Source organism: Amblyomma maculatum, chromosome 8 (assembly GCF_055883805.1).
Source record: "Amblyomma maculatum isolate TAMU_Amacu chromosome 8, ASM5588380v1, whole genome shotgun sequence".
Classification (NCBI taxonomy): domain Eukaryota; kingdom Metazoa; phylum Arthropoda; class Arachnida; order Ixodida; family Ixodidae; genus Amblyomma; species Amblyomma maculatum.
The window spans coordinates 41,956,619-41,977,390 of record NC_139351.1 but is presented as its reverse complement, the minus strand read 5'-3'; the positions used below and the strand labels follow the sequence as shown (position 1 = coordinate 41,977,390).

Here is a 20,772-nt window from a genome sequence, read left to right as displayed (position 1 = left end):
GGGCAACAGTAGTCAAATCCCGGAATGTTACCCTTTGAAAGGCTTCATATTCGATGCCCTTCAGGATTTACTTTATCTTTTGTGCCTCGGACATCTGGGCGTTTATGTGAGTGCACAGGTGGAGCACATCTTCAATGTAACTGGTAAATGTCTCGCAGAGTAGGTGGAATTGCTATCGCGCAGATCATCGTGCTGGTCTGAATCGCCCTGCTTCCAGCCGACCTTGCAAGCCTCTCTGTCTTGGACTCCGTGCAGTCTTGGATTGACGTCAGGGACATGCCAGCCGAACAACGAAAATATCCATGGATCGCATCTCTTACTGACTACCTTTCCACACATTCAGTGAGTACGCCTTCACGCGCCCTTTGCCGTCAAGCTTCCCACTATGAGATTCGGGGTAACCAAGACGTACACTCGAATTCATCTTCACTGCTATTGGCGCGGTATATACAACTCACGTTTTAGGTACGTCCGATCATGCCTGACTTGCCAGCGCCGCAAACCTTCCTTTCCCCGTTTGGCTGGTGAGTTATAGCCTCTCACATGCCCGCTTAGACCCTTCGCTCGCATGAGAATTGACCTATATAGCCCTATTTTGTACACAGGTGATGGCAATCGCTGGGTCATTGTCGCCGTCGACCACCTGACGCGCTATGCCGAAACCACTGCGCTCTCAGTTGCAACAGCTCGCGACGTGGCCAGTTTCCGATTGAAGAACTTCATTCTCCGTCACGGTGCTCCTCATGAATTTCTCTGCGCCAGAGGCCATGTTTTCTTACCCGACGTTATTCAAGCCCTGTTAACTCATTGCAAAATTATTCACTGGACGTGCACCGCCTACCACCCGCAAGCAAACGGCCTTACTGACCTATTTAATCGCCCCCTCGGTGACATAATCGCGAAGTATGTCGGATCCAGCCACACGAACTGGGACATTGTCTGTCCTTATATCACATACACGCACAAGGCTGCTACGCAATTCAGCACGGGTTTCTCTCCGTTCTTTCTGCTTTACGATCGGCATCCATCTGCTCCCCTTGATATTGTTCTCCCCCACAATCCTGACGCACCACAATGTACTACAGTGACCGAAGGTGCACAGTATGCCAAAGGATGCCGCCAGATTGCCCGGATGTTCACTACCGACTCTCAGTGGCGCCAGAAATATCGCCATGTCCCCGATCAGAACAATGCACCACAGTTCGAGGCCGGCTGTCACCCGTCAATAATAAGGACGATTATTAACGATGCGCCCTTAACGGTGCGCACACTCCCAGACACCCTTAGAGTGAGGGGGGGGGGGGGGGGGGTAGCTTTTCCGGTAGCAAAGGAGATGCCCTCGACTTGCGTGGCAAGCTCACCCGGCATTTAACTACCTTTCAGTGACAGAAGAAGGTTGCCGTTAGGTGGCCAGCTGTCGCCGGTTCAAACCAGAGTAAGGGTCGGAGTCAGAAGTAACAAACAAAGCACACTTTATATACGCAGCAAGAGACGATACAGAGGAATACAAAAACACTAAAATTGCACAGACGAGAGGTTCACAGAAAACCCAAACGATAAGCATGCAACTACAGAGGTATTCAATAACACAGAGGCTTTACAACACAGATCAGACTCGGGAGAGTCGCCCCATAAACAAACACCAAATTATTCACCTGGCACTGTTGCAGTCCGACGCCTCGAGGGTCAGGATGTGGCTGCCATTCAAGACGAGGGCCGCTCCCTCGCAGGTCCGTGGGCTTGCTAGCAGCGGGTGATTCCCGGGAGTGCAGTTGTAGCACTTGCGAACACGCCCCAACCACTGCCTGACTGACTACACAAGCGGCGCGGCCTCCATAAATAAGACGCGCCGCGTCTGTCTGTTGAGGCGCGCTAAGGCTAGCGCGCACACGCACTTAGCTTCGCTGGTTAGAGCGCTCCCTTTTCCTCCCGTCGAGCCGAGCGTCGTCATTGGCTAGGACCCGTAGAAAGTTCTGGCGACGCCTGGCATCTTCCGAACTGATGAATCACCGTCATCGCCGGGTGATGAGAAAGAGGGTGACGGCGACGCGTAAAAATCTAAGTGCTCTCTCGCGCGGGGAAGGAGGCTTTTCTCGAACATTGTAGATCCTTCGATGCGGTGCCGCGCGGGCCTTCCGCCGCAGCCTCGGCCTCTTTGCAAAACTGATCTCCAGTTATCATGGGTGCTACCTTGTCGTCGAGCGCACTTCACCAGTGAACTGCATTGTTGAGCCGCTAACGCCATCTTCTGATTTTCGACGCCGCTGCCGGGAGACTTTGGAAGTACAGTGCCTTAAGCCGTTCTACGACCCCATTGTATATTCGTCTCTTTAAGTCGGCAGAATGACTCTTTTTTCTATGGTGGGCAAGGTGAAGAAGAAAACGGACACCTTCGCTGGAAGCTGACGAAGAAGATGGAGTCTGCGGAATTGTCACCGCGCAGATCATCGTGCTGGTCTGAATCGTCCTTTTTTTTTTGTCGACCTCAAAGCTGTCATCGGCGTGTAAATAAACCTTCTCCTAGATGTGAAATATTTAAGGGATATTTAAATTATTGTATCTAAAAAAATTAAACCGCGCTGTATAAATACGTTCCTGCTTTTCTGCATTATTGGCTGGCTGTTGCAGAGATGTTTTGGATCAACATTATTCGATTCAAAATCTGAAAGCAATCAAAGACCTCTTCATTAGATACTGGAATAAATTTTCTAAGAAGCGTAGATTCCTACATGAAACATTACCTTCAGCATTATTCTAATAAATTGCATATCTGAATGCGAAAGTCATACAGATAGAAGAAACTAACACCGGGAGTAAACATTTTACAGGAGGAAGGTAAGACCCTGGCTATTACTAATAGCACAATATTTCCTTTTTTTTTCTGATAATAGCATCTAATGAGCGGCTCTTTGCAGTCTTACCGAGGATTGGGCTAGCATCGGTGGAAACTGCAAAACGGAATATTAAAAACTTTCAGTATATGCGATCATAATATGCAAGACGCGATAAGAGCTATGCATCCGCCCTCATCATCTGTGTGTGATGTATCTCTCACATACTCGATGCAGCGACATCCGCACTAATTACGCTAACAAAATGTTTTATTCCTGAAATTTCATGTCATATATAAGGCTCGGCGACTCCGTTTCGGCATAAGCTTTAAGACATCTTACGTGGCTCTAGAATCTTGCGTTTGAACGCAATGAAGTGCTTGTGCATTTTCTACTTTCTATTGCTCTTCACAAACCACATAAAGTGAGTATAATTTCATGTAGCTTGGAAATTAAAATTGAAAGAAAAAATCAAAAAAAGATTTGAAGCTTGTATAGCCATAATAACAACGCCGTCTGATTTATAGAGTAATGTAATTGAAAATTCTAGCGTTCACTACTCATCCAAACATTCATTTTCAAATAGTATTTGAGCAATGTAATATTTATTTTGCTACACATGCGTGATTCCTCGTTACAGAGGCCATGACAAAAGATTTGTTTCAGCCTGAAAAGAATCAGAAACTATACCTTCAACCAATCTATGGATTGGCCTGAGCTCAAGCTCACAGATGTATCATGGGAACGACGTCATCCATAATCTGTGTCCCGCCACCAAGGTGCAAACAGACGTAATTTATCGTGAAACAAATTAACGCGGGGAGGAGCGGCAGTAGAAAAACTCTGATAGTATAACCTACGAATGTGACGAATTAAAAGCGAGTTGACTGTAGCAGGATTTTGTTGAAGCCGACACCTTTTGTTACATTCGTTTGACTTGAAGTAGTCGGATACTGACATCTAAAAACTGCAACCTGACCTAAACAACCACTGCGGAAAATATCTAGGTCTAGCAGCTGTTCATATCGACCTACACGTCTAAAACGCCAATAAAGTTTTTTCCTCCTCCTCCTCCTCTAAATTACTGTAAACTTCGGCACCCTTCCGTGGTCAGAGAGAGCATTTGTGCTTTTTTACAAAAGGATACGATATATCGTTTCTCGGTAAAGCAACAGAAGAAGAGCCTGCCTTGTAGTCTCTACCACAACTTATTTGTACGCCAGGCCGCTTAAATAAAGTTCGTTTGGTTATTGCAAAAGTTAAAACAACAAATTAGGGACTTTCTCTTAAGATTCAATACATATTGCGATGTGCTGTTCATAGTTCTACTACTATTCTGCATTTAAAGACGCAAGCATTATAATGAGCATGTATCATCGCTCAATATAGTGTAGAAAAATTCACCATGATGTTTTTGAAATAATTGCTCTGTAGTTCTTTCTGACGAGCACGTTTTTCTAAAACCTTCGTGATAAATATATTTCCGGTTAGCGTATAGTATCGAAAGTTATTAGTGTCATTACTGGAGAAATGACGAATGTATTATTGTTTTTGTGCAGACCAATCCTTTCTATTTTGAGTGTTCGTGTACGTGCTCTGCTAGATTTGTGGATTGAAGGACTTGACAAATAAGGTGGACGATGCATATCCCTGGTGTTTATAGTGCATAACGTCCTCTACTTTGATTTAGCGCTGAATAGCTGAGTGATGGAGGTGATAAAAGGTACGGAACGCTCAGATCTGTCCGTGTGAGTTAGTCTTCATTTGACATTGAAGGCCACTCATTGACTGTTATGTGTTAGTAGGTAGCTTATAGTTTATAATACATTATTGTGCTGTGCGCATATGCAGTGCGTGACGCTGCTTAGAAAATTACTAACCTTTAGGAACTTGCGGTAAGGCAGGTATATTTTTAGGCAGATTATCTAGTTCCTTTTTTGCACTACAAAGACGTGTTTTGCTTTATTTTGAGCCTGCACGTCTGTTTTGTTATTAGTAGATAAACGTGCAACATATTGGCAAAATAAATTGGGTGGTGCTTTGGCAGTTTTTTCTCGTTTTGTAACTGCATGAATAGAAGCAGACTTGCGTTAGGTTGATGTGGCTGATTACAAAACAGAGAAAAGTACATGCAGAACTCTAGTTACAGGTGTTGCAATCAGTAGCACTGCTACGCTGTCAAACATATTTCCGCTTACGTGAGATAAGCAATGGTGACATCATCAAAATTGTATACTTAAAATTAGAGAAACCATCGTACTTCGGCTATCAAAATAACTTTAGAAAATTCACAATTTCTTATCTGCATCTACTACCTCAAAAACGGTCGAACATGTTCTCCTTGTTCGTGTCAAGAATGTTACTTCAATGCATTGAAAGACGAGATTATGATATAACGTTGGGTATGCTCATTCAGCCGCATTCTGTGCAAACTTTCAACCCGTACAAACGCAAACAATCCGTCCGCATTCCAGCGTGGATAATAGAAATTATTCTGCTCGAAGGGAATTCGCATACTTGCAGAACTTAGAAAAGAATCGCTGTTATTTTTAATTGCATGACAATCTGCACCGAGTTCTCTCTATATCAAACATTCTATAATAAGCTTTCTCTTTATCATAGATCGAAGATGAATAGTTAGTTTTGTATGCTGTCCATCACCCTCCTTTCTCTTAGTATGATAGTTGATAGTATGATTGTATGAAGTTACGAATATTTTAGGCAGATGCCGAGCAGGACTGCATGAGCGAAGCCACATTTGCTCACTCTTATGTTCACGCTGTAATAATATCGCCTGAACGCAAATAAATGTTGCACAATCAATGCCTCTTTTTTTTATTGTTTTATGACACTTCTCTAGAACAAACAAATTTATACAGACAGCCCAAATCCATATTCCACATTGAAAGGATAAAACACAAAGTGCGTTTCTTTAGAAATTTTAAAGGTGTCTGAAAAGCGAAGCCTGGACAAATAACACAAAAAATAAACAGAAAACATAGAATTCATAAGAATACACATGCAAAAAAAAAACGTATTTTAGGCTGGGTGCAAAATATTTTGCACCGTTCAATTTCCTTTCTTTTTCCTATTTTCAAGCTCTCATATAAATGAGGTACATTTCCTCAGAAATGCCTAAAGTAATAAGGTCAATGCACTCTCACTCTCTTCTAGGGCTTTCTTATTGTCGATATCGGGAGTCCCTATTTCACGCACTACCCCCGTTGGCTGTTTAAAAGCACTGCTGTGCAATAAAATTCAATTTAAGCAGCTTTCGCGTCGGATAAATGTTCATTGATGAAAAAAAGACAAAAAAACATGCTTTTTTTTGGTCTTGCAGTTGAGTACGATGTGGCTGTCTTCTCCACGTGCGCTTAGGTTCTGAACTTTTTCTGATGAAAAAGAAAAATTATTCCTATACATACCAGAAGACGAGTATTGAGAAAATTTGAATGCGAAAGCGAGAAAAGCATCGGGGTTTAATAAGGCCCTTGCTGCTTCGTACGCAATTTCATTATTCTCGGAAACATTTTTAGAATCAGACGCGCTGCTGGTGGAAACCGCGCCCATTTAGAAAGATTTAGAAATGCCTTTTTGTTTTGTTTTAATAAACATGCAGTGCATTGCTCTTTATTAATACCCCAATATATCTTTCCTCACTTGATTTTCAAACCTATACATCTTCAGCAAAACAATACTGAAGCATTGTCGCCATGAACACAGCCTTAACTAGGGTAACCCACATAAGTACTGCGAAAAGTAAGATATTTACCTAAGTACATACGTTCGTCCGCCTACGTCATATATTGGGAAACTTCGGTTCAGGCGGTTAGCTACAAAGAGTCAAAAAATTTTTAACTATGATTTTTAAATAGGTAATATGTTTTCTGATTGATCATCACTATGTTCCGCTATCCGTCACAAGCCTCAGGCGCCCACCTCTGATAAAATATCTTGTCTTTGCACAGCAACAAGCAAAATGAATATTTGCGATAGCGCTTTGCGGTTATTTGTCCTCTGCGTTCTTCTACACATAATTTCTTTACAGCAATTTTGAGAATCGATTGTCGTCACGCACCAAGAGGTTATAAAACTCTTTGCATCGCGCAGTGATTGGAGGAGCGTATCAGAATTCCAAAATATCCCCAGGCCTGTTGCCTAAATGAGAATTGTAACCTATTTATTGCCGGCCTGGGTGAAACTACTGCTCATTTCGACAAGGGACGCGTCGTTGTCGCACGTCTATTAAGCAAATAACTTGAAGCAATACAGTGCAGGAAACAACGCAAATAAACTGATGTGAATTTTCTCAGGTCATGCAACGGTGCACAAGATGCAATGAGTCCGCAATGAGTATCGCCTTTTCGACTTGAAACATTCAGAAGTGTAACAGTCTACAGGAAAGGGCGGGAGAAAGGAATTTTGTCTGAAAGCCACTTGTAACTGTTTTGACAATTTGGACAAATCAAAGCTCTGTCAAATATTTTGTTACCAGTTCGAATGCAACCTGCGGATATAACAAATACTGTTGCATTATTGAAGAAAACATGTTCTCGCTCATGCTGTCCTCTGTTTTCTTTTCAGCAGCTCTTTATAAGTTGACATTTTCTCTGATAATGTTTTTTCAATAAGTCCCATATTTTATGTTTTTTGAGTAGCATTGGTAGCCGATGTGTATCGCCTCTACATTTCAGGGCGGGTTTCACTGGTCCTCAATTTTTTGGTCACCTCCACTGCGTGCGAACGGTACGTTTCTTGCATATTTTTAGCATTACATCAGAGAAAAACAAGCTCCAATTTAATAGCACTACGCCGTCATCTAAAGACGATTAACCTGTTTGAAAGTATTTCCAATACGTTTCTATGTAACAGAAAAAAAAGCTAATTATCAGAGTGCTATTTGTGGATAACAATTGCATTTGGCATCTAGCATACCATGTATGGAATCATAATATAGCTGCACTGGCGTAAAATAAGTAAATCTACATAACAACACACTGGAAACTAAAGACAGGAATACAGCCCGTTATATTAAATGAAGGTACTTCAGCCACCTCAGTAAAAACAAGAATACAGCCCGTTATATTAACTGAAGGTATTTCAGTTACCTCAGCATTGATCGCAATAATATATGGAGTACAACGACCTAAAGCTTATCTCTGCTGCGCGAGGCACCATAAGCAAGGTGTTTGCGGAGGTCGGTTTGCTTATATTTCTCTAACCGGCATTTATCTAATTTTAAAACCAGCAGTTTTCGATTCGGCTTGACTTAAATGATCCACTTTGGTCGTAATTTTATATGAGAACGCTAAATCCCGCAATTTCTCATTGCATCCTCTTTCAAACAATAAAAGTGCGCGCTCTCTCGTTTTAAAGGCGCTCCTGATCACTTTAGTTCCCGCCGACGCCTTAGCGTCAATGGCACCTATCACCGCCTTCCTTAGGAGATCATGGCTAGCGCACAGCCGCCCAAATCGTTAAAGGACGTGCGGGACGGCAGCATGTTTTGTGGTTCTGGGCGTTACAGAGGAGCTATATTGCACAAATTCCAAGTATAAGCAAGCTCGCACCCACCCTTGCGTAATCTTGACCTTCTGGCAAGTGTTATGAGCACTTTGGTGCAGGAGCGCAGAAATATTGGGCGTCGCGCATACAAGTTACAAATTTGGGCTTCTGTCCATGCTCTTTGGTACTCCTTTAACCTTGAGTCGCTTTATTTGTGCTTTAACTATCCTACAAGTAGTCATTGATGTGCAGTCCTGAGATACGAAACTGGTTGGTTTGTGGGGTTTAACGTCCCAAAGCAACTCAGGCTATGAGAGACGCCGTAGTGGAGGCCTCCGGAAATTTCGACCACCTGGGGTTCTTTAACGTGCACTGACATCGCACGGCACACGGGCGTCTTGCTTTTCGCCTCCACCGAAAAGCTGCCACCGAGGCCGGGATTCGATCCCGCGTCCTTGGGAACAGTAGTCGAGCGCCGTAACCACTGCTCCACCCCGGCGGGGTGAGATACGAAACTGTGTGAAAGGCCACTACGCACAAAGCTCCGCTTCTACCGGTGCATAAGAGTGTGAAATAAGTGCGTCCATCAAGGCCAGTTGGTGCATATTAGCGAAAGATATCAAATTTGCGCAAAACGTTAAGGAAGAAAGAGACGTCTCGTTTTGAGCGCAAACTTCCAACATGTTTATTTGAAACGGCATTTGCATATACCGTGTCCCTCTGCTCAACTTGTGGGCTGCCCGTCGACAAACAGAATTGATTACAACTACAGAACCGACTCCTGTGCACGCACGGCGCAAAACATTGAATTACATTAGTGATAAGGCTCGACAATATGAATGGGATCTCTCACGACGGCAATGGCATCTATGGTGCGAGTAGTCTTCCGCACACTCTTGGAATGATCTCTGGCGAAATTTTCATGCCACGGGGCTCCGTTGTCGTCGCCAGGCACTGATGCCATGGCACGCTTTGCAGCGAAGATGTCTCTGGATGATATCACAAGGCAAGCAGCGCGCATGTTTTTCCACAAAATACGATGTGTTCCATGCACCAGTTGGAAGAACTTACTTGGTTCGCATACCATTCGACGTTGATAAGCTGATGTCTACTGCCGTAACCGAAGGAACGCCTTAACTGCTTTCAGCTATAGATGATGCGAGCGGAAAGACAGAGCCCGTTCCAGACTTCACTACGTACGAGGTTTACGAGGACTTCACTTGTGATGCTCTTCCACTCCTTGACACTACAAACAAGATACAGCTAGACGGCAATGAACCATTGAGGAGGAAAGCGGCTGTTGTCACCCCTATTCCGAAGCCGAGGAAAACTCCAAAGCAACTTTTGACCTAAACCCTTAACGCCAAAAATTTGCAAGCTTTCAGTGAAAATGCTCGCCGCACGACTCAAGTTGTTGCTTTCACTTCACGGTTTCTACCACCCGGCCCAAATTGTTTCGTCAATGTATGGGCACAGCAGACGAGATGGCTGTCTTGGCATCCTCAATATTATCATCTACCCGCCGCCACAATGTGCACATCGCTTTTGCCGTAGATGTCGAAAACACGTATGATAATATCAGTCATGTTGCAAGTCGGGGCTCATTTGACGGGCTCATTTTAGCGCTTAGCGTACACGATTTTGTAAAATGTTTCCTTGAAGGAAGGCAACTTATAATACATCTAAGTAGCGATGCCATCGGATCATTCGTCCCTCTTCTTGGCGGCGTATCCCAAGGATCAGTGTTGTCGACAACCTCGTTTATTATTGAATTTATCTCCCTTGCATGGGGGTTACATGACGTACTGATGTTAAATTCCTAATATACGCTGATTATATCACGGTGTGGGGCACACACAACGACCTACTGATTCAATCCGCTGCCCTGCAATCAGCTTTAGATATTATGTCTACATGAGCCTCTTAGCTTGGGTTGAACTTTCCGCCAGCAAAACTACGATCATGCGTGTCGCCTTCCGCTGGCTGTGGCGTAAACTAGCTGCAACACCTATTTGTCTACAGCTGCCCGGAACCACAGTTCACGAAAGTACGACAGCAAAAATATTGGGTTTGACAATTCATGACTAAGGAATTAGAATTGCATGCCTGTATCGCGCTAAAAAATAGGCGATCCAGACTCTAGGTCTAATCAGACGCATTGCTCCAAAAACAAGACGTGGCCGCTCAAATGATGCAAGACAGTTTGTTTGGGCGGTTGTGCAACCACGCCTTGTTTATCAAGCCCAATAACAACATTTTACAAGCGCACAGTGTGATCGCCTTGAAGCGTTAGATCGAAAGCCGATGAGGGTCATGGCATGCCTTCTTCGCTTCACCTCAATCATGGCTCTCTAAGAAAGCGCACAGATGAACACAGTTGCTGAAGAATGACGCGATGCTCGCCGGCTGAAGGCCACTCCCTCCTGTCATGCAACATGCACTCTCAGGGCTTACGTTTTGTTGCATTACATTCTACCGCCGCCGCGTTTTGTACGACTGAGTGATTACAAGCTAACGGATTTACAGCGATCAAGAAAGCAAGAATTGTCGTCGTCACTTCGCAACCAAATTATGCAGCAAGACGCCTGCTTCCAACATGGTTCCATTCTAATTTGCGTTGATGCAAGACAACTGTAGTTTACTGCCATTGCGAGTCTGCACTGAATACATCAAGGTTTCAATTACCAGAACCTCCATCTTCATTTTGTCGGACCTTCTTGCTGTGCAAGAGGCGCTTCGCTGCGTGAGTGCCATTTCCCATACTTACCACTGCCCGTATTATCATACGCACCGATGCCATTCACGTAAAAAAGCTACTTATAACCTATACGCGTCAGTACATGCAGAAATATGCAAAAATCTACTTTCTAGCGCTACACATTCCGCAGCCAATTCGTGAATTCCGCCTGACTTCCTAAGTTCTCAAAGCCTTGCGGGTTTCGCGACCCGCCCCCACCCCAACCTCGTCATCGCCAAAGCCCCTAAAATTAGATAATGCTACCCTTCTTTTCATAAGAAAGAAAAACCTCCGACGCCGTACACGTGCTCTCATACCTACGTGTTTGGTAAGCCTCCACAGCGGTGTAACCTGTCAAGAGGAGGTGGCGCTTCGGAGGATTCGAGTTGGGTTTGCCTCAACACCAGCAGTTATTAAAAACTGGCCACAATTTCGAGATTTGCATCTCCCTTCTGGGAGCTCCGTCTTGCAAGTCCGGAGATGCTGAAGCCGATATCCACCACCTGCTGTGGAATATTCAGTACTTAAGCCGACGTGGATTCGGCCCCTGGTGTCAGCTAGCATGTCGCCCGATAATCCGTCGTCATATTACGTCAGCCAAATTGTTTTCATTTATTTGACCACACCCTCTCTTCCTTCATAGCATATCCTTTCATGCCACGAGGCAATGCACATCGTGAAAAATCAGTTTTCGCAAGTATCCGATACCAAAACGTGCGCACGCAACAAGTGAGAATGCTGCCAAGCAGGTCAAATAACTGTCCATGCCTCAGCCTTTTGAAGAAAGCTTACCAAATGTTCCTAGCGTGATACGTATAGCCGAAGATTTAAAAATATGCTAAACCCGCTACGCTCAAGCGCTCATACGTGCGAGACTGATCGCAGCCCAGCGACCAACAACACCCAGGCGCGTGCGTGCGCGCACGCACACACACACTCACACACACACACACGCGCGCACGCATGCACGCACGGAGGCACACGCACAAACAAACAATCAGAGCCACGCACACCTGTGGACAGCACACATAACCACGTAACACCGTGGCAAGGGCAAGTAATTTCAAAAGCCGCAACAACCAACAAAAAAAAAAGAAAAAACAGAACGAACATTGAGTCCAAAACTAGAACTGCCAAAATGTAAAAAGAGCCGCTTTAAATGAATGGTTTTCCAAGGCATAAGCCGCGTCAATCGTAAAACAAATATCCAGACCTAGATAACACAAAATAGTAATTTATTAACGAGGGTCAACGAAGTCGAACTAGCACATTTTCACCGAATATCCTTATTATGTAGGCTGCAATGATTTCCGTCCTCAATTTGGTTTTGGCACGTTCAAGAACAACGGTGCCCCCATAGACAGGTTTGAAGTTGAGATACCTATAGTCATACAGATTGCCATTTTTGTAGTTTTCTACATTACTATTATGTTCATCGATTCAATATTTCACACAACTTCCCCTCTGTCCGATATGGTGCATCCACAAGTGAGCGGCAGGCTGTATACAGCAAAGACGGAGCATTAGATAAAATGAACTGCGCATCATGTTTCTTTCCATACCGTACATTTTTTTCGTGAGTACAGTACATACGCCTGAGAACTTTATGGGCGCAGAGAACACTTTCACATTACTCTAGAGTCAATCTTCTTCAGCTTGTGCCAGATTTTATCCAGATATGGGATTACTTCAAAGTGCTGTTTAGGTGGAGGCACGATGGAGTCTTTCTTACGCTCGTAATTTTCGCTCCACATTAACACGAGTGGCTCCACATAAGTTCTAGATAAAAAGCTTGTGCAATTACTCTATATGGAAACAGACGTTTGTATCTTGATCAATGTGGAACGAAACACTTACGTCGTGTCTGCGTTCCCGTTTCTAGCTGAAACAAGCTCGATTTAATAAAAACAGCTGGTGTGGTACTTCGCTTTGTTTAACGTAATTACACCATCTTCGAAAGAAACATTGTGGTGTTTTAGATGAAACTCACCCAGTCGGAAAAATATTGATTGCATTTTTAAAATTTCCAATTGTGCTTGGCTCTCAGTTGGAGCAGGTGGCATCATTTGAAATTCGTCCCCAACGCCGCTTAGTACCCTGGGTTCAAATGGGGGCAAATATAATTTGTAAAATTTGCAGTCGGAGTAAAATGTTGTTTTTTGACTGTATACGGTTGCTGCAGAGCACTATGGCAGCAAGCACAGAGCGCCTTGCAAATTTTTGATTCCTAGTTCGAAAATTTTCTTCTAATGGCTTCACATTGGTAGGCAAAGGTATACTTGGTGAATGTTCGGGATATTGCACACAGGTAAGGCTAAAGCAGCGGAAATGAAATAATGAGATATTAAATTTTTCTACGTTTTCTATATATTTGTCTTGTTTAGTGGCACAAGCTTTTAGTTCTGTGCACTGATGTGTGGGTCTTGCAGTCGTGGAGACGCAAATTGTTATTGCATATATTGTCTTTGAATTTTACCCGGCTGTTCTTTAGTCAAACAAGCAACATTGCTTTAAGCCACTTCGAGAGCTAAATATATATACGTCTGTCGCCTTCCGATATGGTTGCCAGGTAACCCGAAAGGCTGTGATGATTGGACGTGTCTGAAGATACACTAAATATAAATTATCCATAAACCATTGATGGGCCAATTATTTATTTACATAATCGCACGCATTAGGGATACGGTGTCTTGAAGTGTGAAGTTCGAATAACACCCTGAGAAAGGTCTTAACGATTGAACGTCACCGCGTCACCGCGCTTGAAATTCTTCTTCCCGCGAAACACAAAATACTGTTTTATCATTCTTTTCCCGACTAAGCTATTGCTTCCTAGATTGGGGAACAGCTGCTGTAAAGATAACGTATATACATAATGTAAAAAACAGTTTTGAGCATAACTTTACATGTGAAATTGAACTCGGTCGCAATTGGATATCAATATAATTCAATTCTCGCTTAATTCTACCGGACCTCAATGAAATAAATTCTGCTTAACTCAAGGAATATGAAGCTAGGAATCTACGTCACATCGGTGATGACGCAAGGAGAGCAAAATTATGCAGTTAACATAGTCACAAACTAATATGATCATCAGATTATACGGTACCAGTTAACGAATGGATTATTTTATTATGACCATTTTACCCCTCCTAAAAGCGTAGTCTGCGTTTCTGATCATCCCATATCGATCCTTTTTACTCGTAATAATAATAATAATTGGTTCACACGAAGGGAAAGGCACACTATCGGTCACACTTGCTTCCGTGGACACCTGAACCGCGCCGTAAGGGAAGGGAGGAAGGTGGGAGTTAAAGTGGAAAGAGAAAAAGAGGAGCCGTAGGGGTGGGTTACGAAGTAATTTCGACCAGCTGGGGGTCTTTAACGAGCGCCGACATCGTACAGCAAACAGACGCCTCTTCGTTTCGCCTCCATCGAAACGCAGCCGCCGAGGTCGGGTTCGAACCCGGGTACTTCGGCAGAGTGGTCGGGCGTCTTACCACTGCACCACCCCGGCGGAGCCTTTTGTACTCGTATATTATTGTTTTCCTAGCCTGCTTTCTTCTCGGCGTACATATGTAAAAATACCGTTTGACTATGTTTTCCGCAGTCATTTTTTGCTTGTTATCTTCATCGTACTGTGATTTCTTGTTTTAACATCTGTTGCATAGTTGCACTTCAAGTCAAAATGAACAGTACTGAACTTGCACTAGCCAAGTTTTTGCACGCCGAATTTCAGTGGTCCAGGTGGCCAGTGTGTTGGTGTCACCTAAACGTGGAGGTCATTAGTGAATTACAATAATAAAATTAGGTTCGATACCAAATATTGTTAAATTCGGGCAAGGTAATATGTCGGATGTCCAGGTGGCCGGATTTTGAGGGTGCGGCCAGAGATTCTGCATAGATATTGTGCTGTACTAAAGAAATAATATAATGAAGGTTCGTTGCTGCATGGGCACCGCTATTTTTATCGCCTGGGTCGGTATACATACGCATGAACAGCGTAGAGCCGTTGCCTCTGCGATCAGCTCCGAGCTCGCGGCCTGAGTTAACCGCCGAGGCAGCAGCAGAGAACACCAGCGCCCTTTGTCTTTCGCCTGTGTATTCAAATGCAGCTGCCGCGGTCGGGTTCAAACGTATTTGCTACTCCGGTTGAGGCACCCCGAGAGTTGGGTATGATGCCCTCGATGTTACATTCGCAGCGGCGGCGGTCTTTATCCACGTCGATGAAGGCAAAACCTCGCTGCATGAATTGAAGTGGAGCCCTCCATTTTACAGACCAAATCGCTTTAAGTAGGTCCTATTCCTCCCATGCATTTTAGTCCATATTTGTGACCCTTTTTATCATGATATGCTAGGATTAGAGCATGCATATTGCTATTATTGTAATCAGCAATTCGATATAGTGATACCGAACTAGAATGATTATTTTCTGAATGCTAAATTTTTTGTTTCAAATGTTTTACTAGGGCTACCAAAATTTAACGACAAAATCTGCAGTACATAGCCTTCAAATCAAAACTCCACCCATAAATGGGGCTAATTCTTGTTCAGTAAACTCTCTGGAATGTAAATTTCTATTCGCCAAGCTCCTGTAGTTTCTGAAAAAAAAAGGTCAAATGTGCCAAAATTTTATGTTTTCAGATAACTGCCTTTAGAATAAAGAAAGAGATTTATTACAATATAGCACTCTGTAAATGCAAGCTGACGAATTTTTTTATTAACCACCAGCCTGTTAGTCACCTCCAGTATCAATACTTTCTTCTCGTGCTAGCTGCCTTGCCCTACGGACTGGCTTAGTGACTGGTCGTGTAGCCCTCTACAGGAAGTATATTCGTCGTCAGTCACCTTCCGATAAACAGGGGACTGTGAACCACCCTGGACAAATTCGGAATGACCTCAAATGTCACCTAGAGCCATGTGCCTGATATATTTCGTTTGAATGTCTAGAACAGGTGCACGGAAAACTGCTTTAAACACTGCTGGGAGAACGTGCAAGCAACTCCTTATCGGGCAGCGTCTTTAACGAGGTACATGCTTTACACGAAAAGCTTTCGGTGGCAGCACACGAGAGATGGTTAATGTCAATCAGGCCATTACAACGGTTAAAAATTTTACTTGCCTTTATGGTTTCCATGCGCCCCGCTGAGCACGAAAGCTTCAAAGGAAAGGCTCACCGTAACGGCGGCGACCGCCGCTGGATTGTTGCGGAGATTTGGTGTCATTGGTGATCGGCATATGCCGGTTGCCTTGGAAGCTTTGTCTTCTAATCCACTTCTTTGTCTTCGTCATTGAATGCGCACTAATTGTCCAGCTTCAATATAAAAAATGTAGCTAAATAAAAAGCAGCGGTAGCAAAAGATAGGAAACGCAAGTCGCGAGAAATCTGGCTGCGTCTTAATATTTGTTTGGCAAAACAAAATGTGCGATGTAGCTTTTCACTGTCGTCAGATGAGGGACGACTATCCTGTTAAACGTGAATAAAACAGGCGCTAAAATGTTTTGTTCCACTTCAGCAGACGCACAGGTCTCAAGCAGGTGTAAAAGAGGCAACCTGTATGACCATATGTTTTACAAAAATAATTCTGTGTCTGAGGGCGCCACTATTCTTGCACATGGCAATGCCAAAGAACAGAGCGAAATCATTGAAGCCTTTTTAATAAAAAAAAAATCGGTAAAAACTGTGGTAGTTTGATTTCTTTCACCCTCCTAATTAAAAGCTTGTATATTTAGAAGGACATGTGTAATCTGCCCCATAACCTGTTTGTGTCATGTAGATCTATGTTTGATTATTATGACTAACGCGACTTTTGCCTAGGAAATTTTTTATTCAGAGTGATTCTTTTTACACTTTGGCAGCTTTCGCCAGTTTTAGTTTGGGACTGAATGCCTTTCGTGTTTTCTTGTTTTCTCTTCGTTACTGCTGTTTCAGAAATTACTTGGAGTTGTCATGGTGATACATTGTTACGCATGCCGAATACAGGTGTGATTGCTTGTGCGTTTATGTTTTCGTGTTTATTTTGACGTTTTAGCGCCCGTAGTCTCGAGTGGCGTGCGTTTATGCTTGCGTTAGGTGAGTTTAGCATTTGTTTTTCTTAGATCGTCCATGAGACGCAAGGAATAGTTGGCTTGACTTTCTTCAACACTGTGTAATGGACGGTTATTTCAACTACTTGGAAGCAGTGTCACTGCTTGAGTGCGTAAGCGTTAATATCAGATCCATACGACAACAGATTTCGCATTGGTATAAGATGTTTTTTTCAAATATACTTGTTGGAAGTTTGTGCTCTGACCAATCGTCCCCATTTTCTTCCTATGCCTTATGCGCGAGTTCATTACCTCTCTGCTAAAAAAAGTGTGCATGTGCACAATAGTAGTAGTGGCCCTGACCGTTACATGTTACAGCGTAGCAGTTTTTCTGCAAGGCAATTCAAACGCAAAACCTGTCCATACTTTGTTGTCAGAAATCCGAAACTAGTCGATTTGGTTTCTAGCAAGTACGCAAGCTTAATATACGAACAGCAATGAATTTAGAAACATTGCCAGTGAAACTGCGGCCGCACAGAAGAGTAATGCTCATTTTCATTCTAATAATTAGGTAGTCTTAATATTCTGCAATCAATTTGTTTTACACCCTTTGATTTTTGATCTAATTTCACATTCATTTTATATTATACCTTCTTTTATCTCGCTAACTGGAAACTCGGATGTGGTGTAGAGGAATTGCCACTCCTACCAATGCCTTACACCCCATGCCTATCAAGTGCTTCATCTTTTTTTTTCATCGAAATGGTTCTTCTATATTCTGCTAACTTATAAGCGGCTCTTCTGGCCCGTTAGGAATTGCGAAGAGCTTAAACTGTCACCTGTTCTTTAGTTAATTGGATGTTTATATTTAGGTGCACGCCAATCACCCTATCCGTCTCAACAAGCATGCAAGCGAAATTTCATACGCTGACGCCATTTCTCTTTTCTTCGTACACCAGTGCTATCTAGATGGAAGAGGACGGCCGTGCGAGGTTGGATGCGAGTGCTTTCCAGAGAGAGGTAACCACATTAGGGGAATGTGCCTGGACCCTACCCGCGAGCTGCCGCCTGGCTATGGTCCCATGGTCAATGGACCTCCGCCGCGTGTGCAGCGGCATTTAAAATATAGTGGAAAATAACAATGAATTAAATGTTCTGTCGACGCTTCTCGTTCATGTTTTAAGTAAATATGCTTCATATCAACGTTTATTCTATCTTTCAAGTTTATTGACACAAAAATGTAAGCAAACTCCTGAACCGCAATTCTTCACCTTGATGTGTGGCGTATTCTCGTTTTGTACTTCGCACTGGTAATCTTTCTATTTATAAGTAAATATGCTTCATATCAACGTTTATTCTATCTTTCAAGTTTATTGACACAAAAAATGTAAGCAAACTCCTGAACCGCAATTCTTCACCTTGGTATGTGGCGTATTCTCGTCTTGTACTTCGCACTGGTAATCTTTCTATTTATAAGTAAATATGCCTCATATCAACGTTTATTCTATCTTTCAAGTTTATTGACACAAAATTCTAAGCAAACTCCTGAACCGCAATTCTTCAGCTTGATGTGTGGCGTATTCTCGTTTTGTACTTCGCACTGGTAATCTTTCTATTTATAAGTATATATGCTTCATATCAACGTTTATTCTATCTTTCAAGTTTATTGACACAAAAAATGTAAGCAAACTCCTGAACCGCAATTCTTCACCTTGGTATGTGGCGTATTCTCGTTTTGTACTTCGCACTGGTAATCTTTCTATTTATAAGTAAATATGCTTCATATCAACGTTTATTCTATCTTTCAAGTTTATTGACACAAAATTCTAAGCAAACTCCTGAACCGCAATTCTTCACCTTGATGTGTGGCGTATTCTCGTTTTGTACTTCGCACTAGTAATCTTTCTATTTATAAGTAAATATGCTTCATATCAACGTTTATTCTATCTTTCAAGTTTATTGACACAAAAATGTAAGCAAACTCCTGAACCGCAATTCTTCACCTTGATATGTGGCGTATTCTCGTTTTGTACTTCGCACTGGTAATCTTTCTATTTATAAGTAAATATGCTTCTTATCAACGTTTATTCTATCTTTCAAGTTTATTGACACAAAAAATGTAAGCAAACTCCTGAACCGCAATTCTTCACCTTGATGTGTGGCGTATTCTCGTTTTGTACTTCGCACTGGTAATCTTTCTATTTATAAGTAAATATGCTTCATATCAACGTTTATTCTATCTTTCAAGTTTATTGACACAAAAAATGTAAGCAAACTCCTGAACCGCAATTCTTCACCTTGGTATGTGGCGTATTCTCGTCTTGTACTTCGCACTGGTAATCTTTCTATTTATAAGTAAATATGCCTCATATCAACGTTTATTCTATCTTTCAAGTTTATTGACACAAAATTCTAAGCAAACTCCTGAACCGCAATTCTTCAGCTTGATGTGTGGCGTATTCTCGTTTTGTACTTCGCACTGGTAATCTTTCTATTTATAAGTAAATATGCTTCATATCAACGTTTATTCTATCTTTCAAGTTTATTGACACAAAAAATGTAAGCAAACTCCTGAACCGCAATTCTTCACCTTGGTATGTGGCGTATTCTCGTTTTGTACTTCGCACTGGTAATCTTTCTATTTATAAGTAAATATGCTTCATATCAACGTTTATTCTATCTTTCAAGTTTATTGACACAAAATTCTAAGCAAACTCCTGAACCGCAATTCTTCACCTTGATGTGTGGCGTATTCTCGTTTTGTACTTCGCACTAGTAATCTTTCTATTTATAAGTAAATATGCTTCATATCAACGTTTATTCTATCTTTCAAGTTTATTGACACAAAAATGTAAGCAAACTCCTGAACCGCAATTCTTCACCTTGATATGTGGCGTATTCTCGTTTTGTACTTCGCACTGGTAATCTTTCTATTTATAAGTAAATATGCTTCTTATCAACGTTTATTCTATCTTTCAAGTTTATTGACACAAAAAATGTAAGCAAACTCCTGAACCGCAATTCTTCACCTTGGTATGTGGCGTATTCTCGTTTTGTACTTCGCACTGGTAATCTTTCTATTTATAAGTAAATATGCTTCATATCAACGTTTATTCTATCTTTCAAGTTTATTGACACAAAATTCTAAGCAAACTCCTGAACCGCAATTCTTCACCTTGATGTGTGGCGTATTCTCGTTTTGTACTTCGCACTGGTAATCTTTCTATTTATAAGTAAATATGCTTCATATAAACGTTTTTTCTATCTTTCAAGTTTATTGACACAAAAATGTAAGCAAACTCCTGAACCGCAATTCTTCACCTTGATATGTGGCGTATTCTCGTTTTGTACTTCGCACTGGTAATCTTTCTATTTATAAGTAAATATGCTTCATATCAACGTTTATTCTATCTTTCAAGTTTATTGACACAAAAATGTAAGCAAACTCCTGAACCGCAATTCTTCACCTTGATATGTGGCGTATTCTCGTTTTGTACTTCGCACTGGTAATCTTTCTATTTATAAGTAAATATGCTTCATATCAACGTTTATTCTATCTTTCAAGTTTATTGACACAAAATTCTAAGCAAACTCCTGAACCGCAATTCTTCACCTTGATGTGTGGCGTATTCTCGTTTTGTACTTCGCACTGGTAATCTTTCTATTTATAAGTAA

At 42.2% G+C, this 20,772-nt stretch overlaps 1 long non-coding RNA gene across 4 annotated transcripts; it reads left to right on the top strand.

Moving 5' to 3' along the window:
- Positions 1-3,124: 3,124 nt before the first annotated feature.
- Positions 3,125-18,734, top strand: LOC146181043 (uncharacterized). 4 transcript variants are annotated; one of them, XR_014700145.1, is made up of 5 exons: positions 3,125-3,255; positions 3,472-3,610; positions 7,526-7,577; positions 15,273-15,363; positions 18,057-18,734. It is a non-coding gene; the product is annotated as an uncharacterized LOC146181043 (long non-coding RNA). The 4 variants fall into 4 exon arrangements; XR_014700147.1 differs by lacking the exon at positions 3,472-3,610 and having other exon boundaries at positions 18,057-18,733; XR_014700148.1 differs by lacking the exon at positions 15,273-15,363 and having other exon boundaries at positions 18,057-18,733.
- The last annotated feature ends 2,038 nt before the right edge of the window (positions 18,735-20,772 follow it).